Genomic DNA, 18,445 nt, shown 5'->3' with positions numbered 1-18,445 from the left:
AGCACAGAGCCTGACATGGGGCTCAATCTCACGCAGTGTGAGATCATGACCTGAGCTGAAATCAAGAGTCAGACACCTAACCAACTGAGCCATCCAGGCGCCACCATCATAACTTTTAACACTGTGTGTTTAGTAGGTACATATTTCACTCAAGTGTGCAAAAATAGACTTTCCTTATTTTTTCATAACTTAGGTCAATCTCCCCTGGAGCTTCAGTTCCACTTGCTGGTGAATGCTGATTTTTTTGTAACAGCAGTTTGGAGGTATAATTGACATGCAATAAACACACGTTTAAGGCAATCAATGGATAAGTTTTGATGTAAATATGCACCTGTCACCACAATAAAGATAGTGAAGGTGGCCATCACCCCCAAAAGGTACCTTGTACCACTTGGTGGTCCCTCCCTCCCATCCCTCTGCTCCTGTCTTCCCACTCATTCACCACCTTTTTGCACTATAAATTAGTTTTCATTTTCCACGAATTTATATTCCTGGATTCCTGCATCTTGTATTCTGTTTTGCCTGGCTTCTCTCATTCCACATGATTATTTTGAGATCCGTCCGTGTTGTTATTATGGACTGATAATTGGCTGCTTTTTATCGCTAAATAGTGCCCTGTGATGTGGGTGCACTGCAGTTGCTTTATTTATTCAGGTGTTGATAGACATTTGGGTTGTCTCTAGGTTTCGGCTATTATAAATAAAACTGTTGTGAACATTCTAGTATGTCTTTGCATGGATATATGTTTTCATTTCTTTTGGGTAAATACCTAGGAGTGGAACGTCTAGGTGTATGGTAAGTGTATGCTACCATTTTGCACACCCCCCAGCAGTATGTCAACTGCTGCGTAACCTTGTCAGTGCTCGCTGGTCTCTCTGTTTAACTTTAGACTTTAGATAGTGACACCTCACTGTGGTCTTAATTTGCACTTTTTTTTTTTTTTATAAATTTTTTTTTCAATGTTTATTTATTTTTGGGACAGAGAGAGACAGAGCATGAACGGGGGAGGGGCAGAGAGAGAGGGAGACACAGAATCGGAAACAGGCTCCAGGCTCTGAGCCATCAGCCCAGAGCCCGACGCGGGGCTCGAACTCACGGACCGCGAGATCGTGACCTGGCTGAAGTCGGACGCTCAACCGACTGCGCCACCCAGGCGCCCCTTAATTTGCACTTTTGTTATGACTAACGATGTTGAACACCTTTTCATGTACTAATTTCCCATCCATGTATCTTCTCTGATAAGGTATCGTTTCATATCTTTTGCCCATTAAAAAAAAATTGGGTTGTTTTGATTGAGTATCGAGAGTTCATTGTATATTCTAGATGCAAATCCTTTGTCAGTACGTGGTTTGCAAATATTTTCTCCCAGTCTGTGGCTTCTCTTTTCATTTTCTTTTTTTTTTTTTTAAATTTTTTTTTTCAATGTTTATTTATTTTTTTTGGGACAGAGAGAGACAGAGCATGAACGGGGGAGGGTCAGAGAGAGAGGGAGACACAGAATCGGAAACAGGCTCCAGGCTCCGAGCCATCAGCCCAGAGCCTGATGCGGGGCTCGAACTCACGGAGCGCGAGATCGTGACCTGGCTGAAGTCGGACGCTTAACCGACTGCGCCACCCAGGCGCCCCTCTTTTCATTTTCTTTAAAGCATTTTCAAAGAATGGAAGTTCTTAATTTTGATGAGGTTTAACTTGTTCTTTTTCTTTTATGAATTGTGCTTTTGGTGTATTAATGTTTTATTTATTTTTGAGAGAGCATAAGCAGGGGAAGGGTAGAAAGACGGGGACAGAGGATCTGAAGCAGGCTCTGCGTTGACAGCAGCAAACCCAATGTGGGGGGCTTGAACTCATGAACTGCGAGATCATGATCTGAGCTGAAGTTGGATGCTCGACTGACTGAGCCACCCAGGTGCGCCTAAATTTGTTTTCTTTTAATAGTTCTAAAGTTTTGAGTTTTATAGATTTAGGTCTGTGATCCATTTTGGAATAATACTTGCGTGTGGCAGGAAGTGAGAATCCCAGTTCTTGTTTTCTGTACGGCTGCTTGGTTGGTATAATGCCATTTGTTGTGAAGGCCACTTTCTCCACCAGACTGCCTCTGAACCTTTGTTGAAAATCACATGACAGTGTATGTGAGAGCGTGGTTTTGGACTTACTATTCTGTTCCGTGGATCCATTTTTGTCTTTATGCCAGTATCATACTCTATAATAAATCTTACATCAGGTAATGTAAATCCTCCAACACTTTTCTGATTTTTCAAAGTGTTTTTTTCGTTATTTCTAAGTTCTTTGTGTTTCCAGATAATTTGAGAAATCAGCATGTCACTTTCTACCAAAAACAAATCCTATTGGGATTTTTATCGGGGTTGTGCTGAATTGACATTTCATTTGGGGAGAATTGGCATTTTAGCAATATTGAGCCTTCCAGTCCATGAACATAGTATGTATGTCCATTTATTTAGTTTTGTTGGAAACAGGGAACTCTCATGTTTCTTTATATCTTAAGAATAGAGGAACTGACCTCCTTTGTTCCTAGCTGTTTTTGCAAGGATGCTTGCATAGTGAGCACCCTTAGTAGGTAGAGATGCTGTCTATCTCCAGAGCAAAGGGTGGGCTTGTTTACAAGCATGCAGTAAGGGTAATGCTTCCCTCTAGGGCAAAGGTCAGGTAGGCTTACTGCCCATTATGAAAGATGTGGGGTTCCTCCTGTGTAAGGCAACCCATGGCCTGTTCATGGCGCTGTAGAATTGGGTCTCGCTGAACTGGCCCAAGTGTGGATGTGGCGGTTGCTGGTGAGTAGTGCAGTCCTTTATCTTGGACTCAGGAGTTTCGAGTCTCTCCTTCCAGCACCCGTGAAACTACAACCTGCTGAGCCGTTAGCTGGCAAGTAGGATAAAACACCAGACTTCCATAGTCTCAAGGGCTGTGTTTTGTACAGCGTGATAACTCCCAGCCCCCAGGGTTGGATGCTCGACCAGACAGCTTTTACTCTCTTGAGAGTGTGAACTAAGGGCTGTGGACTCCAGCATGTGTCCTGGACCTGACCTATCAGGTGCCCATCCAGGCCAGTTGTCATGGGCACATCATGCCCACGATGCCAGTTGGAGGGGGAGGAGGTGGTGACAAGGAGACAATAACTAGATACTTTTTGAGTGGCAGTCACTGTTGTAAATGCTTTACATATATTCACAGAGTTCATTCTCTAAATGCCATTATAAGGCAAATACTGTAACTTCTCTTTTATAGATGAGGCAACTAAAGGCACATAAAGGCGAAGTGACTTGCTCAAGGTTGTATAGCCTCTGAGTGGAAAGCCTGACAGGTGGGCTCCAGACCCCATCTCTTGGCCTCCATGTTGGACTGCTGCTTTGCAGAAGCACCTCAGACATGGCAGCCTAGCTCTGGGTGCCTCCCTGCCTTTACCTGCCTGTAAGCTGGCTGGGCTTGGCCTTGGACACGGGGGGTCCTGCAACCATATGCTCCTCTCTTTTTAAGCTAGCACCTTCTGTCTGCTGTTTACTTTCTTATCAAAGGAGGGCCTTAAACGTTCTACAGGGTCCTGTTTAGCTATGGTACTCCAGAAATTGTTTGCAGCTGAGAGAGAATTGTTGGGTCTGATTTCAATTTATACAGCTCTCTAGGCATGAGCAGTCTGAGTGGCCCTGACGCTCACTGGACACGGTGCTCTTTGACCCGAATGGACTGTTCTGCTTAAACTTTGGATTGTGTCCAGTAGGGGACCGTGGTGAAGTTGCCTTAATGCCACTTTTCCCCACTGTGGCATCAGTCTTTTCTAGTCCGTGAAGACAACTGTTCTTTTGACACAGTGGACACAACCCAAACCCTAATAAATCTTTCACAAGGTCATTTTGCCTGGTATCTTAGAGCTGTTATCACAGTCAAACAAAGGCAAGGTCTAGTAAACCCAGGACGTTTGACCCTCGAATTATTTGTGGAATTACTTCAGCTTAAAAATTGAAATTTGTTGGGGTGCCTGGGTGGCTCAGTCGGTTGAGCGTCCAACTTCGGCTCAGGTCATGATCTCACGGTTTGTGGGTTCAAGTCCCACATTGGACTCTGTGCTGACAGCTCGGAGCCTGGAGCCCGCTTCGGATTCTGTGTCCCCCCCTCTCTCTGCCCTGCCCCTGCTGGTGGTGCTCTGTCTCTCTCCAAAATAAACAAACATTAAAAACATTTTTTAAAAACCTTGAAATTTGTTATAGAATCTGGTGCATATGATAGGAAGGTGAATATATTTTCTATTCTATATTTTATTATAGAATAGGAAAATAGGAACAAAAATAGTTCCCTGAAAAGTAATCCATGCTTCCTGGTGCTCAGTGGGTTTAGTGTGACTGTCAGAGCTCTAGGCTCTTGTAACTGCTTAGAGCTGGGACAGAACCTGAAAACTGGCGTGTTCTATCCCTTTGTTTTTAGGTAGATCTGCTCTGTGAAAATATACCAGACAAATAAGAGTCTGTTGTAGTTTTTAGAAGATCTAGGAAAATAGATTTCATTTCTTCTCTTAATAATAGGGTCCTGCTTTTATCAGCTCTCCTGTTGGGAGATTTGATGTATTTTGAAGAATGTCGACTTGGGATGCATTTGATTAGAATTGCAGCTTTTGTACTTGGGAATTCACCTCACCTTTTAGAATCCCGCTCTTCTGTTCTGCAAAATGGAGATTCCTACCTCAAGAGTCTTAATGTGTATTAAAATGCAGCAGCGCCAGGGCCAACACCTAATAGAGTCGGTGTGAAATACGTTGTGCCGCAGGTAAGTCTTTTGTGCTGCAGCGAAAGCTCACTTCCTTTTATTTCCTTTGACCTAAAGGTAGCAGGTCGCTAGCACGTGTCTGGACTTCCCAACCCAGAGTATAGAACCGGTTGCTGTGAATCACCCCTCACCAAACAACCTCGTTTCCTTTAACATCTGTCGGATTGCATTTTCCTTCCCTCTGTGCGCCTCTGTGGCTGGCTTTTTCCCATGCCGTCTCTACATTCTCAACATTCCTCTTAAGCTGCAGAGCTGGCATGGAGAGCTAGTAAACGGCTGGTGAGGACAGGATGTATCGGGATGATGACCACAGGTTATGTCACCGTGAGCGCAGACTAGTATCTTGATCACTCTTGTAACTCTTCTGCGCTGTGTTTCCTGGCTGTGTGTACGATGTTGAATAGGAAGGCACTTGCCTCTGTCTTACATTTATTTAGTGTGTGTGAGCAGTGCGAGACACTGATAATCCCACCAAGTTTGTATGTTTAGCCCAGACCTCTGTCCTGAACTCCGTACTCATATGTCCACCTGCCTCCTTGGTGTCCCCACGTGGATATCTGAGTAAACATTCAGACCTCTCCGTGCGGACCTTGTCTAGCAGGCATCCAGACGTCTCCCCGCGGACGTCTAATGGATACCGAAACTCCTTGTGTTCAGGCTAAATTCCTAATCTTTCCCGACACTGACCTCTTGCCATGGCCTTCCCAGTCTCTGTTAATGACAGCTCTATTTTGATTTCTCATGCCTTTAAAAACCTTATAGTGAATCTTGTCTCCTTTTCCTTTCACACTCACATCCAACCTGTAAGGAGATCTTGATGGCTCCGCTTTCAAAATATGTCCAGAATCTGACCGCTGTCTACCAACCCCACCTGGCTTTGAGCCTCCATCATCTTTCATTTAAAGAATTCCCAGCAGCCTCCTACAGATCTCCCTTCTGTCCTTCCTTGCAGGGCATGAGTGGGGAGCCAGTGGTATGATGGGATAGATCCCAGACCAACTCTCCTTATTGAAAACAGTCAAAATGTTGAGTGAGACGTACAAAAAAAAAGTTTTTTAAATGCTCCTCTGAGCTAGGAAAAAAGTAATTGTATCTAAAGCACAAAAAACCAAGCGAAAGTGGGACACCAAAGAAGTTATAGACCTGAGCTAACTCCTGCCTTGAGGGCATTTGTCAAAATGACCTTTAGTTTCCATGGCCTCCCAGGGTGTGGGGACAAGAAACAAAGCCCAGGTCCCATCCCAGATGAGTAGCCTGGTAGGGACTCCCAAAGGCATTTACCAGCATTGGAGGGGTAAACTGAGGATACTCCTCCAACCCTTGGGGACTGCAGGAAAATTGCTCTTAGGGGAGGTCGTCGAGAGGACACGACTGCTGCTTGAGACCTGGTTGGACCTTGGGAACTGGAGGCTCCTCACCCCCCATCTCATTCTCGGAATGTGCCCTCTGTTGTCTTTCCTGCTCCCAGAAGCCGTCCCAAGAACGTAGCCTGGAGATGGTGATGTGGCGTTGAGACTGGAGAGTGTACGTGGCTGAACCCACTTAAGGCCTCTGTGTGAACTTTTTGGGGGGGAAGATAGAAGTGTTTTTATGTGTTTATTTCTTTTATTTTGTAAAGTTCTTATTTAAATTCCACTTATTTAACATTCAGTGTCACACTAGTTTCAGGATAGCGATTCAGCATTTCCGTACAACACCGCGTTCATCGTGACAAGGGCCCTCCTTGATCCCCATCACCTGTTTCACTTTCCTCCACTCACCTCCCCTCTGATGACCATCAGTTTGTTCTCTGTAGTTAAGAGTCTGTTTCTTCGTTTGTCTCCCTCTGTTTTTTTTCCTTTGTTTTGTTTCTCAAATTCCACATATGCGTGAATTCGTATGGTGTTTGTCTTTCTCTGACTGACTTACTGCATTTAGCATTATACTCTCTGGCTCCATCCATGGCATTGCAGATTGCAAGATTTCATTCTTTTTTATGGCTGAGTAATATTCCTGTGTGTGTGTATACATATACATGTATATACATACATGTACATATACCACATTTTCTTTACCTTACTCGGTCGATGGACACTTGGGTTGTTTCCATGTTTAGCTGTTGTAGATAATGTTGCTATAAACGTCATGTGCACGTATCCATTTGAATTAACGTTCTTGTATTCTTTGGGTAAGTAGCTAGTAGTGCAGTTGCAAGATCATAGGATAGTTCTACTTTTAACCTTCTATTCTGGTGGGTGAGTGCAGGGATCCGCAAATCTTGTGGATGGCTGAGACGAGCCTCGTGTGTAAGCTCCCTTTGCTTATTAAACCTGCCAGCTACCAGGCTGGAGTGGCAGCCTTTCTCTTTGGTCTTTTCCTGCCCTCAGTCTGTAGGGGCTGATCTCAGATTGCACCCAGGAAGCTCCCAAGAAGTTGTGAACTGATAATTGTCTGTTTGATCTTTGGCACTGAGCAAACTGGAGGATAATCTCTTCTGAGAATTTACCACCATAGGTTGGTTTTCAAGCAGCTTTGAAGCCTTAATTCTCACCTCCTGGGTGGTCCTCATTTAGAGAACAATGAAGATCTTTTCTGGAGAATTTTTTGACGTCAACCAAGTCCTTAAAGAATTCTTACAGATAAGGTTTTAAGAACCTGAGCTCACATACTGAAAATCACAAGAGGCATGGGAAACATCATTAGTAAATAACACATTACATAGACTTGCAGAAGATTTCAGATATATGAATTATTGGGTCACTATAAAGTAAATTTAATGTGTTTTAAGAAATAAAAGAGGGGATTAATATATGAGTAAAGAGTAAGACATTGTAGAAATGACCAGGCAGATCTGAAAAAGGACCAAATAATATTTTTGGAGATAAACAGTATAATGATTGCTATTATAAATTTATGGGACAGTTTAACACAGATTATACATAGTTGAAGAGATAATTAAATTGACATAGACAGACCTGAAGAAGTGATTGAGAATGAAGCACAGAGATGGAAGATAGGAGCAGATGAGGGACGTGGAAGAGAGATGCGAATTTCACATGTGACCAACCAGAGTCCGGGAAGGGAGGGGAGCGAGTGGAACAGAAACGACGTTTGAAGGAGTCCTCCAGACTCGTTACTTCATTTGAGCAGTCTGCCTACTTGGAAGCAAGATAAATGCAACCTCCCCTCAGAGCCGTCATAATGAAAACCACAGAGTATTGGAGAAGGTCTGAGAGGCAGGCAGACAGCAAACGGTGTGCCTTCAGAGGAGTGGCACTTAGACTGTGGGTTGACCCTGGACAGCGACAGTGTCCCATCTGATGCCGAGAGAATAGCTGTCAGCCTGGACTTGCAGGTCTCCCCCTCCCGCCAGTCTCTTTCGGAGCAGGGGTGAGATGGAGACGTTTCAGACAAACAAGAACTGAGGCTTCATCTCCACAGACCTTCCCAGGGTGTGCTTCAGGAGGAGGGTCCTCTCAGACGGAAAGTATGCAGGAGAGAATGAGGGCCAGAGAGAGTGGCAGATGTGGGGATAAATCGAAGTAGGCGTGGACTGTATGGAACAAAGCCAACAAAACCAAAGCGATAGAATTAGAAACACCAAGAGCGGAACAGTGGCACGTGTCCTGGGTGGGCGATAGGCTGAGTTACAGCATTATGAGTCCAGTGCTGTCCAGGAGGAGAGCAGTAGTGATGGCTCATTTCAGACTTTGATAATTAGCACGCAGCTTAAATTTCTAGGGTAACGTGTAGATAATAGAAACAGAACATACACCTATAAATAATATGAATGCTGGATAAAATGGAAGGTGAAAAGGAATTCAGAAGATGGCGAGAGAAAAAACAAGAAAAGAAAAGATATGCTGGCAGCATTCAATCCAAGTATATGCGCAAATGGACTAAATGACTCGTAAAAGGTAGTAATGTTAGACTGGATTGAAACTATCAGAATCAACAAAATACATGTTGTTTATATAGTTCCATCTAAAACTCCATAGTATGTTAATGGTTCAGAGTAAAAGGAAGACAATACGAGGCATATTCTTATCAATTCATCAGAAGGCTACAACAATTGTGAATTTCTCTATGCACTTCCTAAGATAGTCTCAAAACAAAAAACTGTAGCGTTCTGGGTTATAAAGAAAGCATGTCTCAACAAATTTCAGATGATCAGAATCATGCAGAATATCTTCTCTGGCCACAGTACAATGAAGCTGGAAATTAGTGACAAAAACATGAGTAAAATTAAGTAACCCGTGAGTAGAAGAAGGAATCATAATATCAGTCAGATATTTTGAACTGAATAATAGAAATATTACATATCAAAAATGGTGAAATGCACCCAAATAAGCATTTACTAGAAATTGTATTAGTTTAAGGAGGAAAGCAGAAGATTAATGAACTAAACATGTAGCATAAAGATTTAAAAAAAATTGAAACAACCCAAATAAAGTCCAAGGAGGAAATCTAGAAAAAAGTAGAAATTAATGGGCTTTACCAGGCAGGTTCCACAGCACATTTGAGCCAGTAGTGGGAAGAACCAGCAGACTGAGAGCTAGATAAATAGAGAGTATCTGGTCTGGAGAATAGATACAAAAACGAGTGAAGAAAAGGATCAAGTTCAGAGGCCTGTGGGACATTATCAGACACACCAATATGTGCACAGTCCTGAAGGAAATTCAAGAGAGAGAGGAACAGAAAAAAATCATTTGAAGAAATAATGTCAGAAAACTTCCTAACTTTGATGAAAACAAGTCTACAACATCCAAGAAGTATAGTGCGCTCCAAGTAGGATAAACACAGATCTACATCTAGACAAATCCCAGTCAGACTGTTGAAACTCGAGACAAAGAAAACATCTTGAAATCAGCAAGGGAAAAACATGTATAAGAGAACCACAGCAAGATTAACAGCTCTCTGCTTGTCAGAAACAGTGGTCATGAAGCAGAGGGATGAGGTTTTCAAAGTTCTGAGAGACTGTCTACTAACAATTTTGTGTCCAGCTAAACTATTCTTCAGAAGTGAAGGCAAAATGCATTCCTGGATAAACCAGGTCCAAGGGATTTTATTGCTGGCAGACCTTTTTTACCAGAAAGAAAGTTCTTCAAGCTGGGAGAACATGACAGCAGAACATAACGCCAGTCCTTGCCACATGCTGAGTGTGATACCTGGGGAGGGCTGGTGTTTCGGAGCAACTCTGTTGAAACTGTTGCTTGAAAGACTCCTAGCAGAAGTGAAAGATCTTATCCCACTTCTGGGTTATTTACCCAAAAGAATGAAAAACAGGATCTTGAAGAGGTATTTGGATAGCCGTGTTCACTGCAGCAAGATATGGAGGCAACCAGAATGTCCACTGATGGATGAATGGTTACAGGAAATGTGGAGTATACACGCAGTGGGATGCTTTTCGGCCAGAGAGAAGAAGGACCTTCTGACACCTACAACATGGTTGAATCTTGAGGACGTGATGCTCGGTGAAGCAAGCCAGTCCCCAAAGACAAATTCTGCACGATTCCACTCATAGGAGGCGTGTAAAGCAGTCACACTCACAAACCGGAAGTAGAACCGTGGTTGCCAGAGGCAGGGGAAGAAGGATTAATGGAGGCAGTGTCCGTTCTACAAGATGAAAAGAGTCCTGGAGATGGAGGTGACAGCCGCAAAGGCTGTGAATGGACTTAGCACCGCTGGACCGCACACTTGAGAATGGTCAACATGGTAAATTTTATGTAAGTTTTACCACAATTAAAAAAACTGTTTGAAGTGTCCGTCGTACAAGTGTAGTAGAACAACGTGGGACGATAGTTGTAGTGTATCGTTGCCCAGGGAAAGTAGCTTCCCCAGAATGTGTAAATATGACCTCGTTTGTATTATACATAGAAACGTAAGAAATCCCCACAACTTTGAATATCCCCCCCATCTGTCCGTGTTTCCTCTTCCCACTCGTCTTGGAGGCTCAGCTCAGGTTGTACCTCTTAGGAGGCCTCTGCTGCTGCCCCGGTCCACGTGGCGCTCTCTCTGCTCTGGTTTCCCATCTTACTTAGAGACAGTTTCACATTTTCTTGTTCTTTTGTGTCACAAATGCCAGTTATCTCCAACTAGACTGTTGCGTTTTTTTTTTTTTTTAATTTTTTTTTTTCAACGTTTATTTATTTTTGGGACAGAGAGAGACAGAGCATGAACGGGGGAGGGGCAGAGAGAGAGAGGGAGACACAGAATCGGAAACAGGCTCCAGGCTCTGAGCCATCAGCCCAGAGCCTGACGCGGGGCTCGAACTCCCGGACCGCGAGATCGTGACCTGGCTGAAGTCGGACGCTTAACCGACTGCGCCACCCAGGCGCCCCAGACTGTTGCGTTTTTGTAGGAACCAGATCTTAGGTTTCCCTGGAATTCCTGTTCTCACAAGCCTGCCTCTCCCAGTGTCCCTCAGCTGTGGCCTCGGCCCTCGTGCCGCGGAAGCGGCCCTGCGCGGCTCGGCACCCTGGGAGCTGGCGTCTGCTCTCCCTCGGGCCGTGGCTGCCCTGCCGGCAGTGCTCATCCTGCTTTCTGCAAGGCCTCTTGCCTCCGTTGTGGCTTTGCTCTCCAGTTCGCCACCGGCCTGAGCCCTGACTGGATCTCAGGGTCTTCTGAATCCACGTAACCTTCTCCTCAGCCTCTGGGGCTCTTCGCCGTGGCCTGCAAACGGTTAGTGGCGGCTCACGGCTGGCCCAGCGTCACCCGAAGACGCCTCCTGTTCCACACACTCTTCGGGCAGATCCCTCAAATCGATCACACGGCCCGGACCGAGACTGAACTCCAAGTTAGGCTTCGCTGGCGGGATTAGCCTCTGGGCTGGGCAAGTGAGCCCTTGACCTGGTCTCTTTGGGGCTGTCACCCTGGTTGCCCTCTGTGCTCCTGCCTTCTTCCTCTGGAGCGGGCCTTCTACCCTGGTCAGGGAGGGACCCAGCAGTGCCGAGTGATGATCTCAGCGATGGGCGTGTGAGCGGAGCAGGACCGGAGCCGTCTTCTCAGACTTTGCTGGTTGGAGCCGGCGAGGAAGAGTATTCTTCCCACCCTGGGCCGTGGAACTACCAGGCGTGAGTCTAGAGCTGCCTGTGGCGGTCCTGGCTGCCTGGGGAAAGTCAATCTGTGCTGACCATCACCGAAGCCAGGGTCGGGATGCTGAGATGAGAAATGCTGGAAGGAGCCCCGTAGCTGGTGTCAGCTTGGTCCCGTCCTTCCCAAGTCCCGGTCTCTAGCTCTTTCTCAAATTTCAGGTTACTCTGGAATCTTCTATGACTCACTCATCTTGCTTTTCTTCAGTTAGCGTAAGTCTCAGTTTCCTCTCCATCAGGGCAGTGCACCTCTCCCGTGCACCCCACACCTTGATTCCATTCCATCTTCTTCCATGGCACTGGTCACCTTTAACACCAAGCACAGTTTCCCTCCTCGTTCCATGGGGGTTGTTGTCTGTCTTCCACACTGGAATGGAAGCTTCAAGAGCACAGGGATCTTCGTTTGGTTCACAGATGGAACCAAAAATATGTCTCAAGTGAATGAAAGACCAGTTTGTGTGAAGCTGTCCATCATCTTGAGATGAAAAGCCATTGTTTGAAATTTGGTTACATCACAGAGAAGATTGGGGGTTTGATTGTATGTCTCTGGGTTATTTTCACAGAGGGAGACTGCAAGGTTTGGATGCTAGGGGAAGTTGAGTTATGACCTCAGTGTCCATGTCAGCCCAGATATGTGGCTTTTCAAGAGTACTGTCTTATGTCATAGTCCCAGTAGGCTGCATCTCTAGCACATGAACATTGGTGATAACTGTGTGGTTGAAAAGCAAAATATTTATGGCCTTTATTTACGAAGATTTATTTATTATTTTTAGTTAAAAATGTTTTAATGTTTATTTATTTTTGAGAGAGAGAGCACGAGCGAGCATGAGTGGGGAAGGGGCAGAGAGAGAGGGAGACACAGGATCCGAAACAGGCTCTAGGCTCTGAGCTGTCAGCACAGAGCCCGACGTGGGCCTTGAACCCACGAACTGTGGGATCACGACCTAAGCTGAACTTGGATACCTCACTGACTGAGTCACCCGGGCACCCCTACAAGGATTTTTTTTTTTAAGTTTTATTTATTTTCAGAGAGAGAGAGAGAGTGTGAGCGAGCTCCAGAGAGAGAGAAGGGGCAGAGAGAGGGGGAGAGAGAGAATCCCAAGCAGACTCCATGCTGTCAGCGCAGAGCCTGATGTAGGGCTCGACATGAAACATGAAATCATGACCTGAGCTGAGATCAAGCGTTGGACACCTAACTGACTAAACCACCCAGATGCCCCAACCGCTTCATGTCTTGAAGGATGTTGGGAAACATTTGGCTTACATATGTCAAACCCAACAAGTTGAAAGCCATCTAAAATTTACCATAGTCTGACACAGGTATAATGAACTCACAGTCGCAATTTAGGAAGGGGAGCTAGTGTATGTGGGAAGATGAATTTGGTGTGGGACATGCTCAGTTTGAAGTAACAGTAAAAAATATATATCCAAATGGAACTCTCCAGAAGGTCATTGGCAATGAGAAACTTTGGGGTTTATGTGATAGGCCAGAGGCATGGGGTATGGGGTAATTCTACGGTACTCAGGCTGCCATTTATAATACTGTTCCTGTCTTCCTCAAAGGGAGGCCATGAGAATTCAGTGGAGGAGTATATGGAAATGCTGTCTAAATTTTTTAAAAGGGAGAAAATAGTTCTCTGAGAAGAAGAGAGTCTAATGGTGTCAGATGTAACTTGAAGAAAATGGGAATGGAGAAAAGGCTTGGACACGGAGACTCACTGGTGACCTGTGAGCCGAGTGTCTGTGGGGCACAGAGTCAAGAGCAGGAGGCACGTGGCGGGGTGGGGACAGGAGGCGATTGTGAGGAGGTGAGTGCTGCCCTGGTCAGCGTAGCAAGAAGAGAGTTTCGGGCATTTGTGCTAACGGCAGTCAGATTCCAATTTTGCAGATTTTCAACTTCGAATAGGAAAGAAGTAATTAAAAACTAAACAAAAATTAGTATGTCTTACTTCAAAACACACCGTGACTTAACATTTTCTTGGTGAGGAGTTACTTTCCCTTGCAGTTTGTCTTTAAATGGTGACCTCTTTTCTGGCATATAAGTAGGTTACTAAAATGTGGGGGGCGCTTGGGTGGCTCAGTTGGTTAAGGGTCTGACTCTTGATTTCTGCTCAGGTCATGATCTCATAGTTTCGTGAGTTTGAACCCTGTTGTGTTGGGCTCTGTGCTGACAGCATGGAGCCTGCTTGGGATTCTCTGTCTCTGTCTCTGCCTCTCCTCTGTTTGTGCTCTCTCTCAAAAAAGAAAAAAAAAAACCAAAACATAAAAAAGTAGGTTTCTACAGTGTGAAATTTGCTTCGTTTTTGGTAGTTTGTTATACTATTGGCCACTAACACTAGAATGATTTTTATGATCACTTTCTCCACATGGATTCTGTATCCTTTAAGAAGAGACCTCACTGCCTATTCTTCATTGACTCACTGATGAAGGATCTGGTGCTTAGGATTATTGTTCTTTATCAGATTGTTCATCCTCAGCTGATGACATTTCCCACTGGATTTGCATGCCTTCCAGCTGTGAACACACACTATCAGTGACATTAGTTATGTAACCTTCTGGAAGCCATCTTTATTCAGAAGTCAAAAGAAACCCTTTAGAAGGTTTCTAACTGGGGAGTTAGTGTTTACCAAGTATTTGTTGGGTTATATTTCTTGGACACAAATATAACACCGCAAGTGCTATAATTGTAGAGAAAAACTTCTGGGTCCCAAGGTCCCAGGGTCCCAGTAGAGGTCCTGGCTGGACCAGCAGGCATATGGCCGGAGCACCCTCTAGTCTTGCCTGCATCACACTCCCGGCAGAGTGTCCCAGCAGGCCACAGAAACCTGTGTAGAGCAGAGACGTTGCCAAGGCACCAAAGGCCATTGTGACTTCAGCCTAGGAACAGCACAGAAGGGGGGGATCCTCTGCCCGCCCCCCCTCCCCCCCCTGCACTGTAATCTGGGAAAGTACCCGTGAGAGCTCTGCTTGCATCACTGTGGGCTACAAAGTCATCTCCCTCACGATGGGGCAGATCATAGCACTCTGAGATCACCACTCCTCTTTTGTATGGCATAAAACTGGGCACTGGGCAGGGGCACTGCACCCTGGTGTAGCTGGGATTAGGAACCACACTGTCTTTCTTTCATGATGTATTTGGCTGTGGCTATGCGTGCAGGACCCTGTGAATGGCTTATCCAGCACCTTTGTTTTCTTCCTTGGATCTAACTATTCAAGGCTTCACTTTCCCTTTTATGGACGATGTGACGTAGAGGTAGATCCTAAACTCCAGTAGGGGTTTTTGTGGAAGAAAAAAAAAAGAGAGAGAGAGAGAGAAAGAAAGAAAACACATACATGTGCCCTGATATTTGTGCTTGGGTCTCCATCCCTAAAGGCCACAATTTAGTTACTGGGAGCGGGGCCCAGGCGTCCAGCTTTTCACATCTGCCCATTCACTTCGATGTGTAAGGCAGGTGGGAGGGTTAGGGCTCTGGGGCAGCCGTGGGAGTCCCGCCTCCGTGGCACCGAGTGGCTTCAGCCTCAAGGCTTATGCCATTCGGTGCATGGCATCCTCTGTCTGCAGTCACTGGTCCACAGATGGACGCATGAGCTAGGTGGGCCCATCCAGACCGCAGGGGAGGTGCAGGGGTTTCTCCCTCACTGGATATGGACAAGGAAGCACGTTATACCTCAGCGTGAGCAACGTGAGCTACCTCATAGGGGATGCTGTGGGGGAGAGGACAGAGGGAAGAAAGGGTCCCGGCCTTCGATGATACAACCGATTGCTGATTGTTTCCTTCGCTGTGCAGGAGCTTTTTATCTTGATGAGGTCCCAATAGTTCATTTTTGCTTTTGTTTCCCTTGCCTCTGGACACGTTTGATACTTGGAGCTGAACCATTTTGACTCACTGCTCTGTGGTAAATCCAGTAACATTTTCTAAACCAGTTTCAGGTTTCTCCATACGCAGAGTGAAAGCGTATACAGGTGGGATAGTTGGAGGGGACATCTGCATCTGCTTTAAAACACATCCACCAGCGCCATCATACCGGCTTTTCTCTTCTTTTTTTTTAAACATTTATTCATTTTTGAGAGTGAGAGGGAGCATGAGCATGAGCGGGGGAGGGGCACAGAGAGAGGGAGACACAGAATCCGAAGCAGTCTCCAGGCTCCGAGCTGTCAGCACAGAGCCCCACGTGGGGCTTGACCTCACGGACCATGAGATTATGACCTGAGCCAAAGTCGGACGCTCAACCGACTGAGCCACCCAGGCGCCCCTGGGCTTTTCTCTTCTTGACAAAATATGTAGTACAAGACCAGAGAAGTCCACGGAGCCACTACTGTGCTTGAGAAGGGGCAAGGAGACGTGGGAGTGTGAATCCTGCTTGTTTGTTTTGTCTCTGGCAAGTTTGGTGACCGGCCTGTGCCTCCAGTCTTCATCTATAAAACAGTGATGTTGACGTGTGCTTCAGAGCACGTGTGAGAGCTCAGTCAGTCTGCGGCCCGAGCGCGGCCAGCACGGGGCCACACGGAGTCGCCAGCACTGGTGCATTTCAGACCCACGAGTGACAAGTTTCCCTGGTTTAGCCGAGCAGTTTCTTAACAATGCTGGCTGTTGTGTTATCAACAGTGAGGAACGGGGACGAGGATGGCAGCAGGATCATTAAAAGCGCTATTTTGGCATCAAATAATGTGCAGTGAAGTTTCTTTTTAAACTGAGTTAGCTCTTTCCCTTGACTTTACACGATTTTACTTGTCAGCCAAAAAGGTAACTTACACATTTGATTTTCAAGACCGTGCACAGGGTGCTTAGCTCTTAGGAATATAGATCAGAATTATGTCTTTCTTTGAAAAGTTTGCATCACCTGGCACAAAAACAGACACTGAGATCAATGGAACAGACTAGAAAACCCAGAAATGGACTCACAAATGGATGGCCAGCTAACCTTTCACAAAGCAGGAAAGAATATCCAATGGAATAAAGACAGTCTCTTCAGCAAGTGGTGCTGGGAAAACTGGACAGCAACATGCAGAAAGAATGAACCTGGACACTTTCTTTTTTTAAAATTTTTTTTTTCAACGTTTATTTATTTTTGAGACAGAGAGAGACAGAGCATGAACGGGGGAGGGGCAGAGAGAGAGGGAGACACAGAATCGGAAACCGGCTCCAGGCTCCGAGCCATCAGCCCAGAGCCTGACGCGGGGCTCGAACTCACGGACCGCGAGATTGTGACCTGGCTGAAGTCGGACGCTTAACCGACTGCGCCACCCAGGCGCCCCTGAACCTGGACACTTTCTTACACCAGACACAAAAATAAACTCAATGGATGAAAGACCTCAATGTAAGACAGGAAGCCATTAAAATCCTCAAGGAGAAAGCAGGCAAAAACCTCTTTGATCTTGGCCACAGCAACTTCTTACTCAACACGTGTCCAGAGGCAAGGGAAACAAAAGCAAAAATGAACTATTGGGACCTCATCAAGATAAAAAGCTTCTGCACAGCGAAGGAAACAATCAGCAAAACTAAAAGGCAACCGACAGAATAGGAGAAGGTATTTGCAAACGACATATCAGATGAAGGGTTAGTATCCAGAATCTATAAAGAACTTCTCAAACTCAACACCCAAAAAAACAATCCAGTGAAGAAATGGGCAAAAGACATGAATAGACACTTCTCCAAAGACATCCAGATGGCCAACCGACACATGAAAAAATGCTCAACATCACTCATCTCTAGGGAAATACAAATCAAAACCACACTGAGATACCACCTCACACCTGTCAGAATGGACAACATTAACAACTCAAACAACAGATGTTGGCGAGGATGCGGAGAAAGAGGATCTCTTTTGCATTGTTGTTGGGAATGCAAGCTGGTGCAGCCACTCTGGAAAAGAGTGTGGAGATTCCTCAAAAAACTAAAAATAGAACTACCCTACGACCCAGCAGTTGCACTACTAGGCATTTATCCCAGGGATACAGGCGTGCTGTTTCGAAGGGACACATGCACCCCCATGTTTATAGCAGCACTATCAACAATAGCCAGAGTATGGAAAGAGCCCAAATGTCCATCGAGGGATGAATGGATAAAGGAGATGTGGTATATATATACGATGGAGTATTACTCAGCCATCAAAAAGAATGAAACTTTGCCATTTGCGACTACGTGGATGGAACTGGAGGGTATTATGCTGAGCGAAATTAGTCAGAGAAAGACAAAAATCATAGGACTTCACTCATATGAGGACTTTAAGAGACAAAACTGATGAACATAAGGGAAGGGAAGCAAAAATAATATAAAAACAGGGAGGGAGACGAAACAGAAGAGACTCATAAATATGGAGAACAAACTGAGGGTTGCTGGAGGGGTTGTGGGAGGGGGGATGGGCTAAATGGGTAAGGGGCATTAGGGAATCTACTGAAATCATTGTTGCGCTATATGCTACCTAATTTGGATGTAAGTTAAAAAAATAAAAAGCTGAGCATCACTAAGGCAAGGCTTTCATCTGTGAGGGAAGGTAGTAGAGGGTCGACTTCTATATAATGTTGTGAAATACGTGTGTCCGGCTCACATTTTCTTCGCTGCCAGCCCGTGTCATCTCTGCGTGAACCGCAGGGATAGCGG

The 18,445-nt window shown here is 45.4% G+C and overlaps 1 protein-coding gene across 3 annotated transcripts in view; it reads left to right on the top strand.

Annotated features, from left to right (window-relative positions):
* HSF2BP (heat shock transcription factor 2 binding protein) overlaps positions 1–18,445 on the top strand; it is a 95,957-nt gene that overhangs the window by 55,465 nt on the left and 22,047 nt on the right. The window lies entirely within an intron of this gene.

This window comes from Puma concolor, chromosome C2, assembly GCF_028749965.1.
Source record: "Puma concolor isolate L17-30 chromosome C2, mPumCon1.1.hap2, whole genome shotgun sequence".
In the NCBI taxonomy this organism is placed as follows: Eukaryota; Metazoa; Chordata; class Mammalia; order Carnivora; family Felidae; genus Puma; species Puma concolor.
This window is presented reverse-complemented; position numbering and strand designations above follow the sequence as displayed.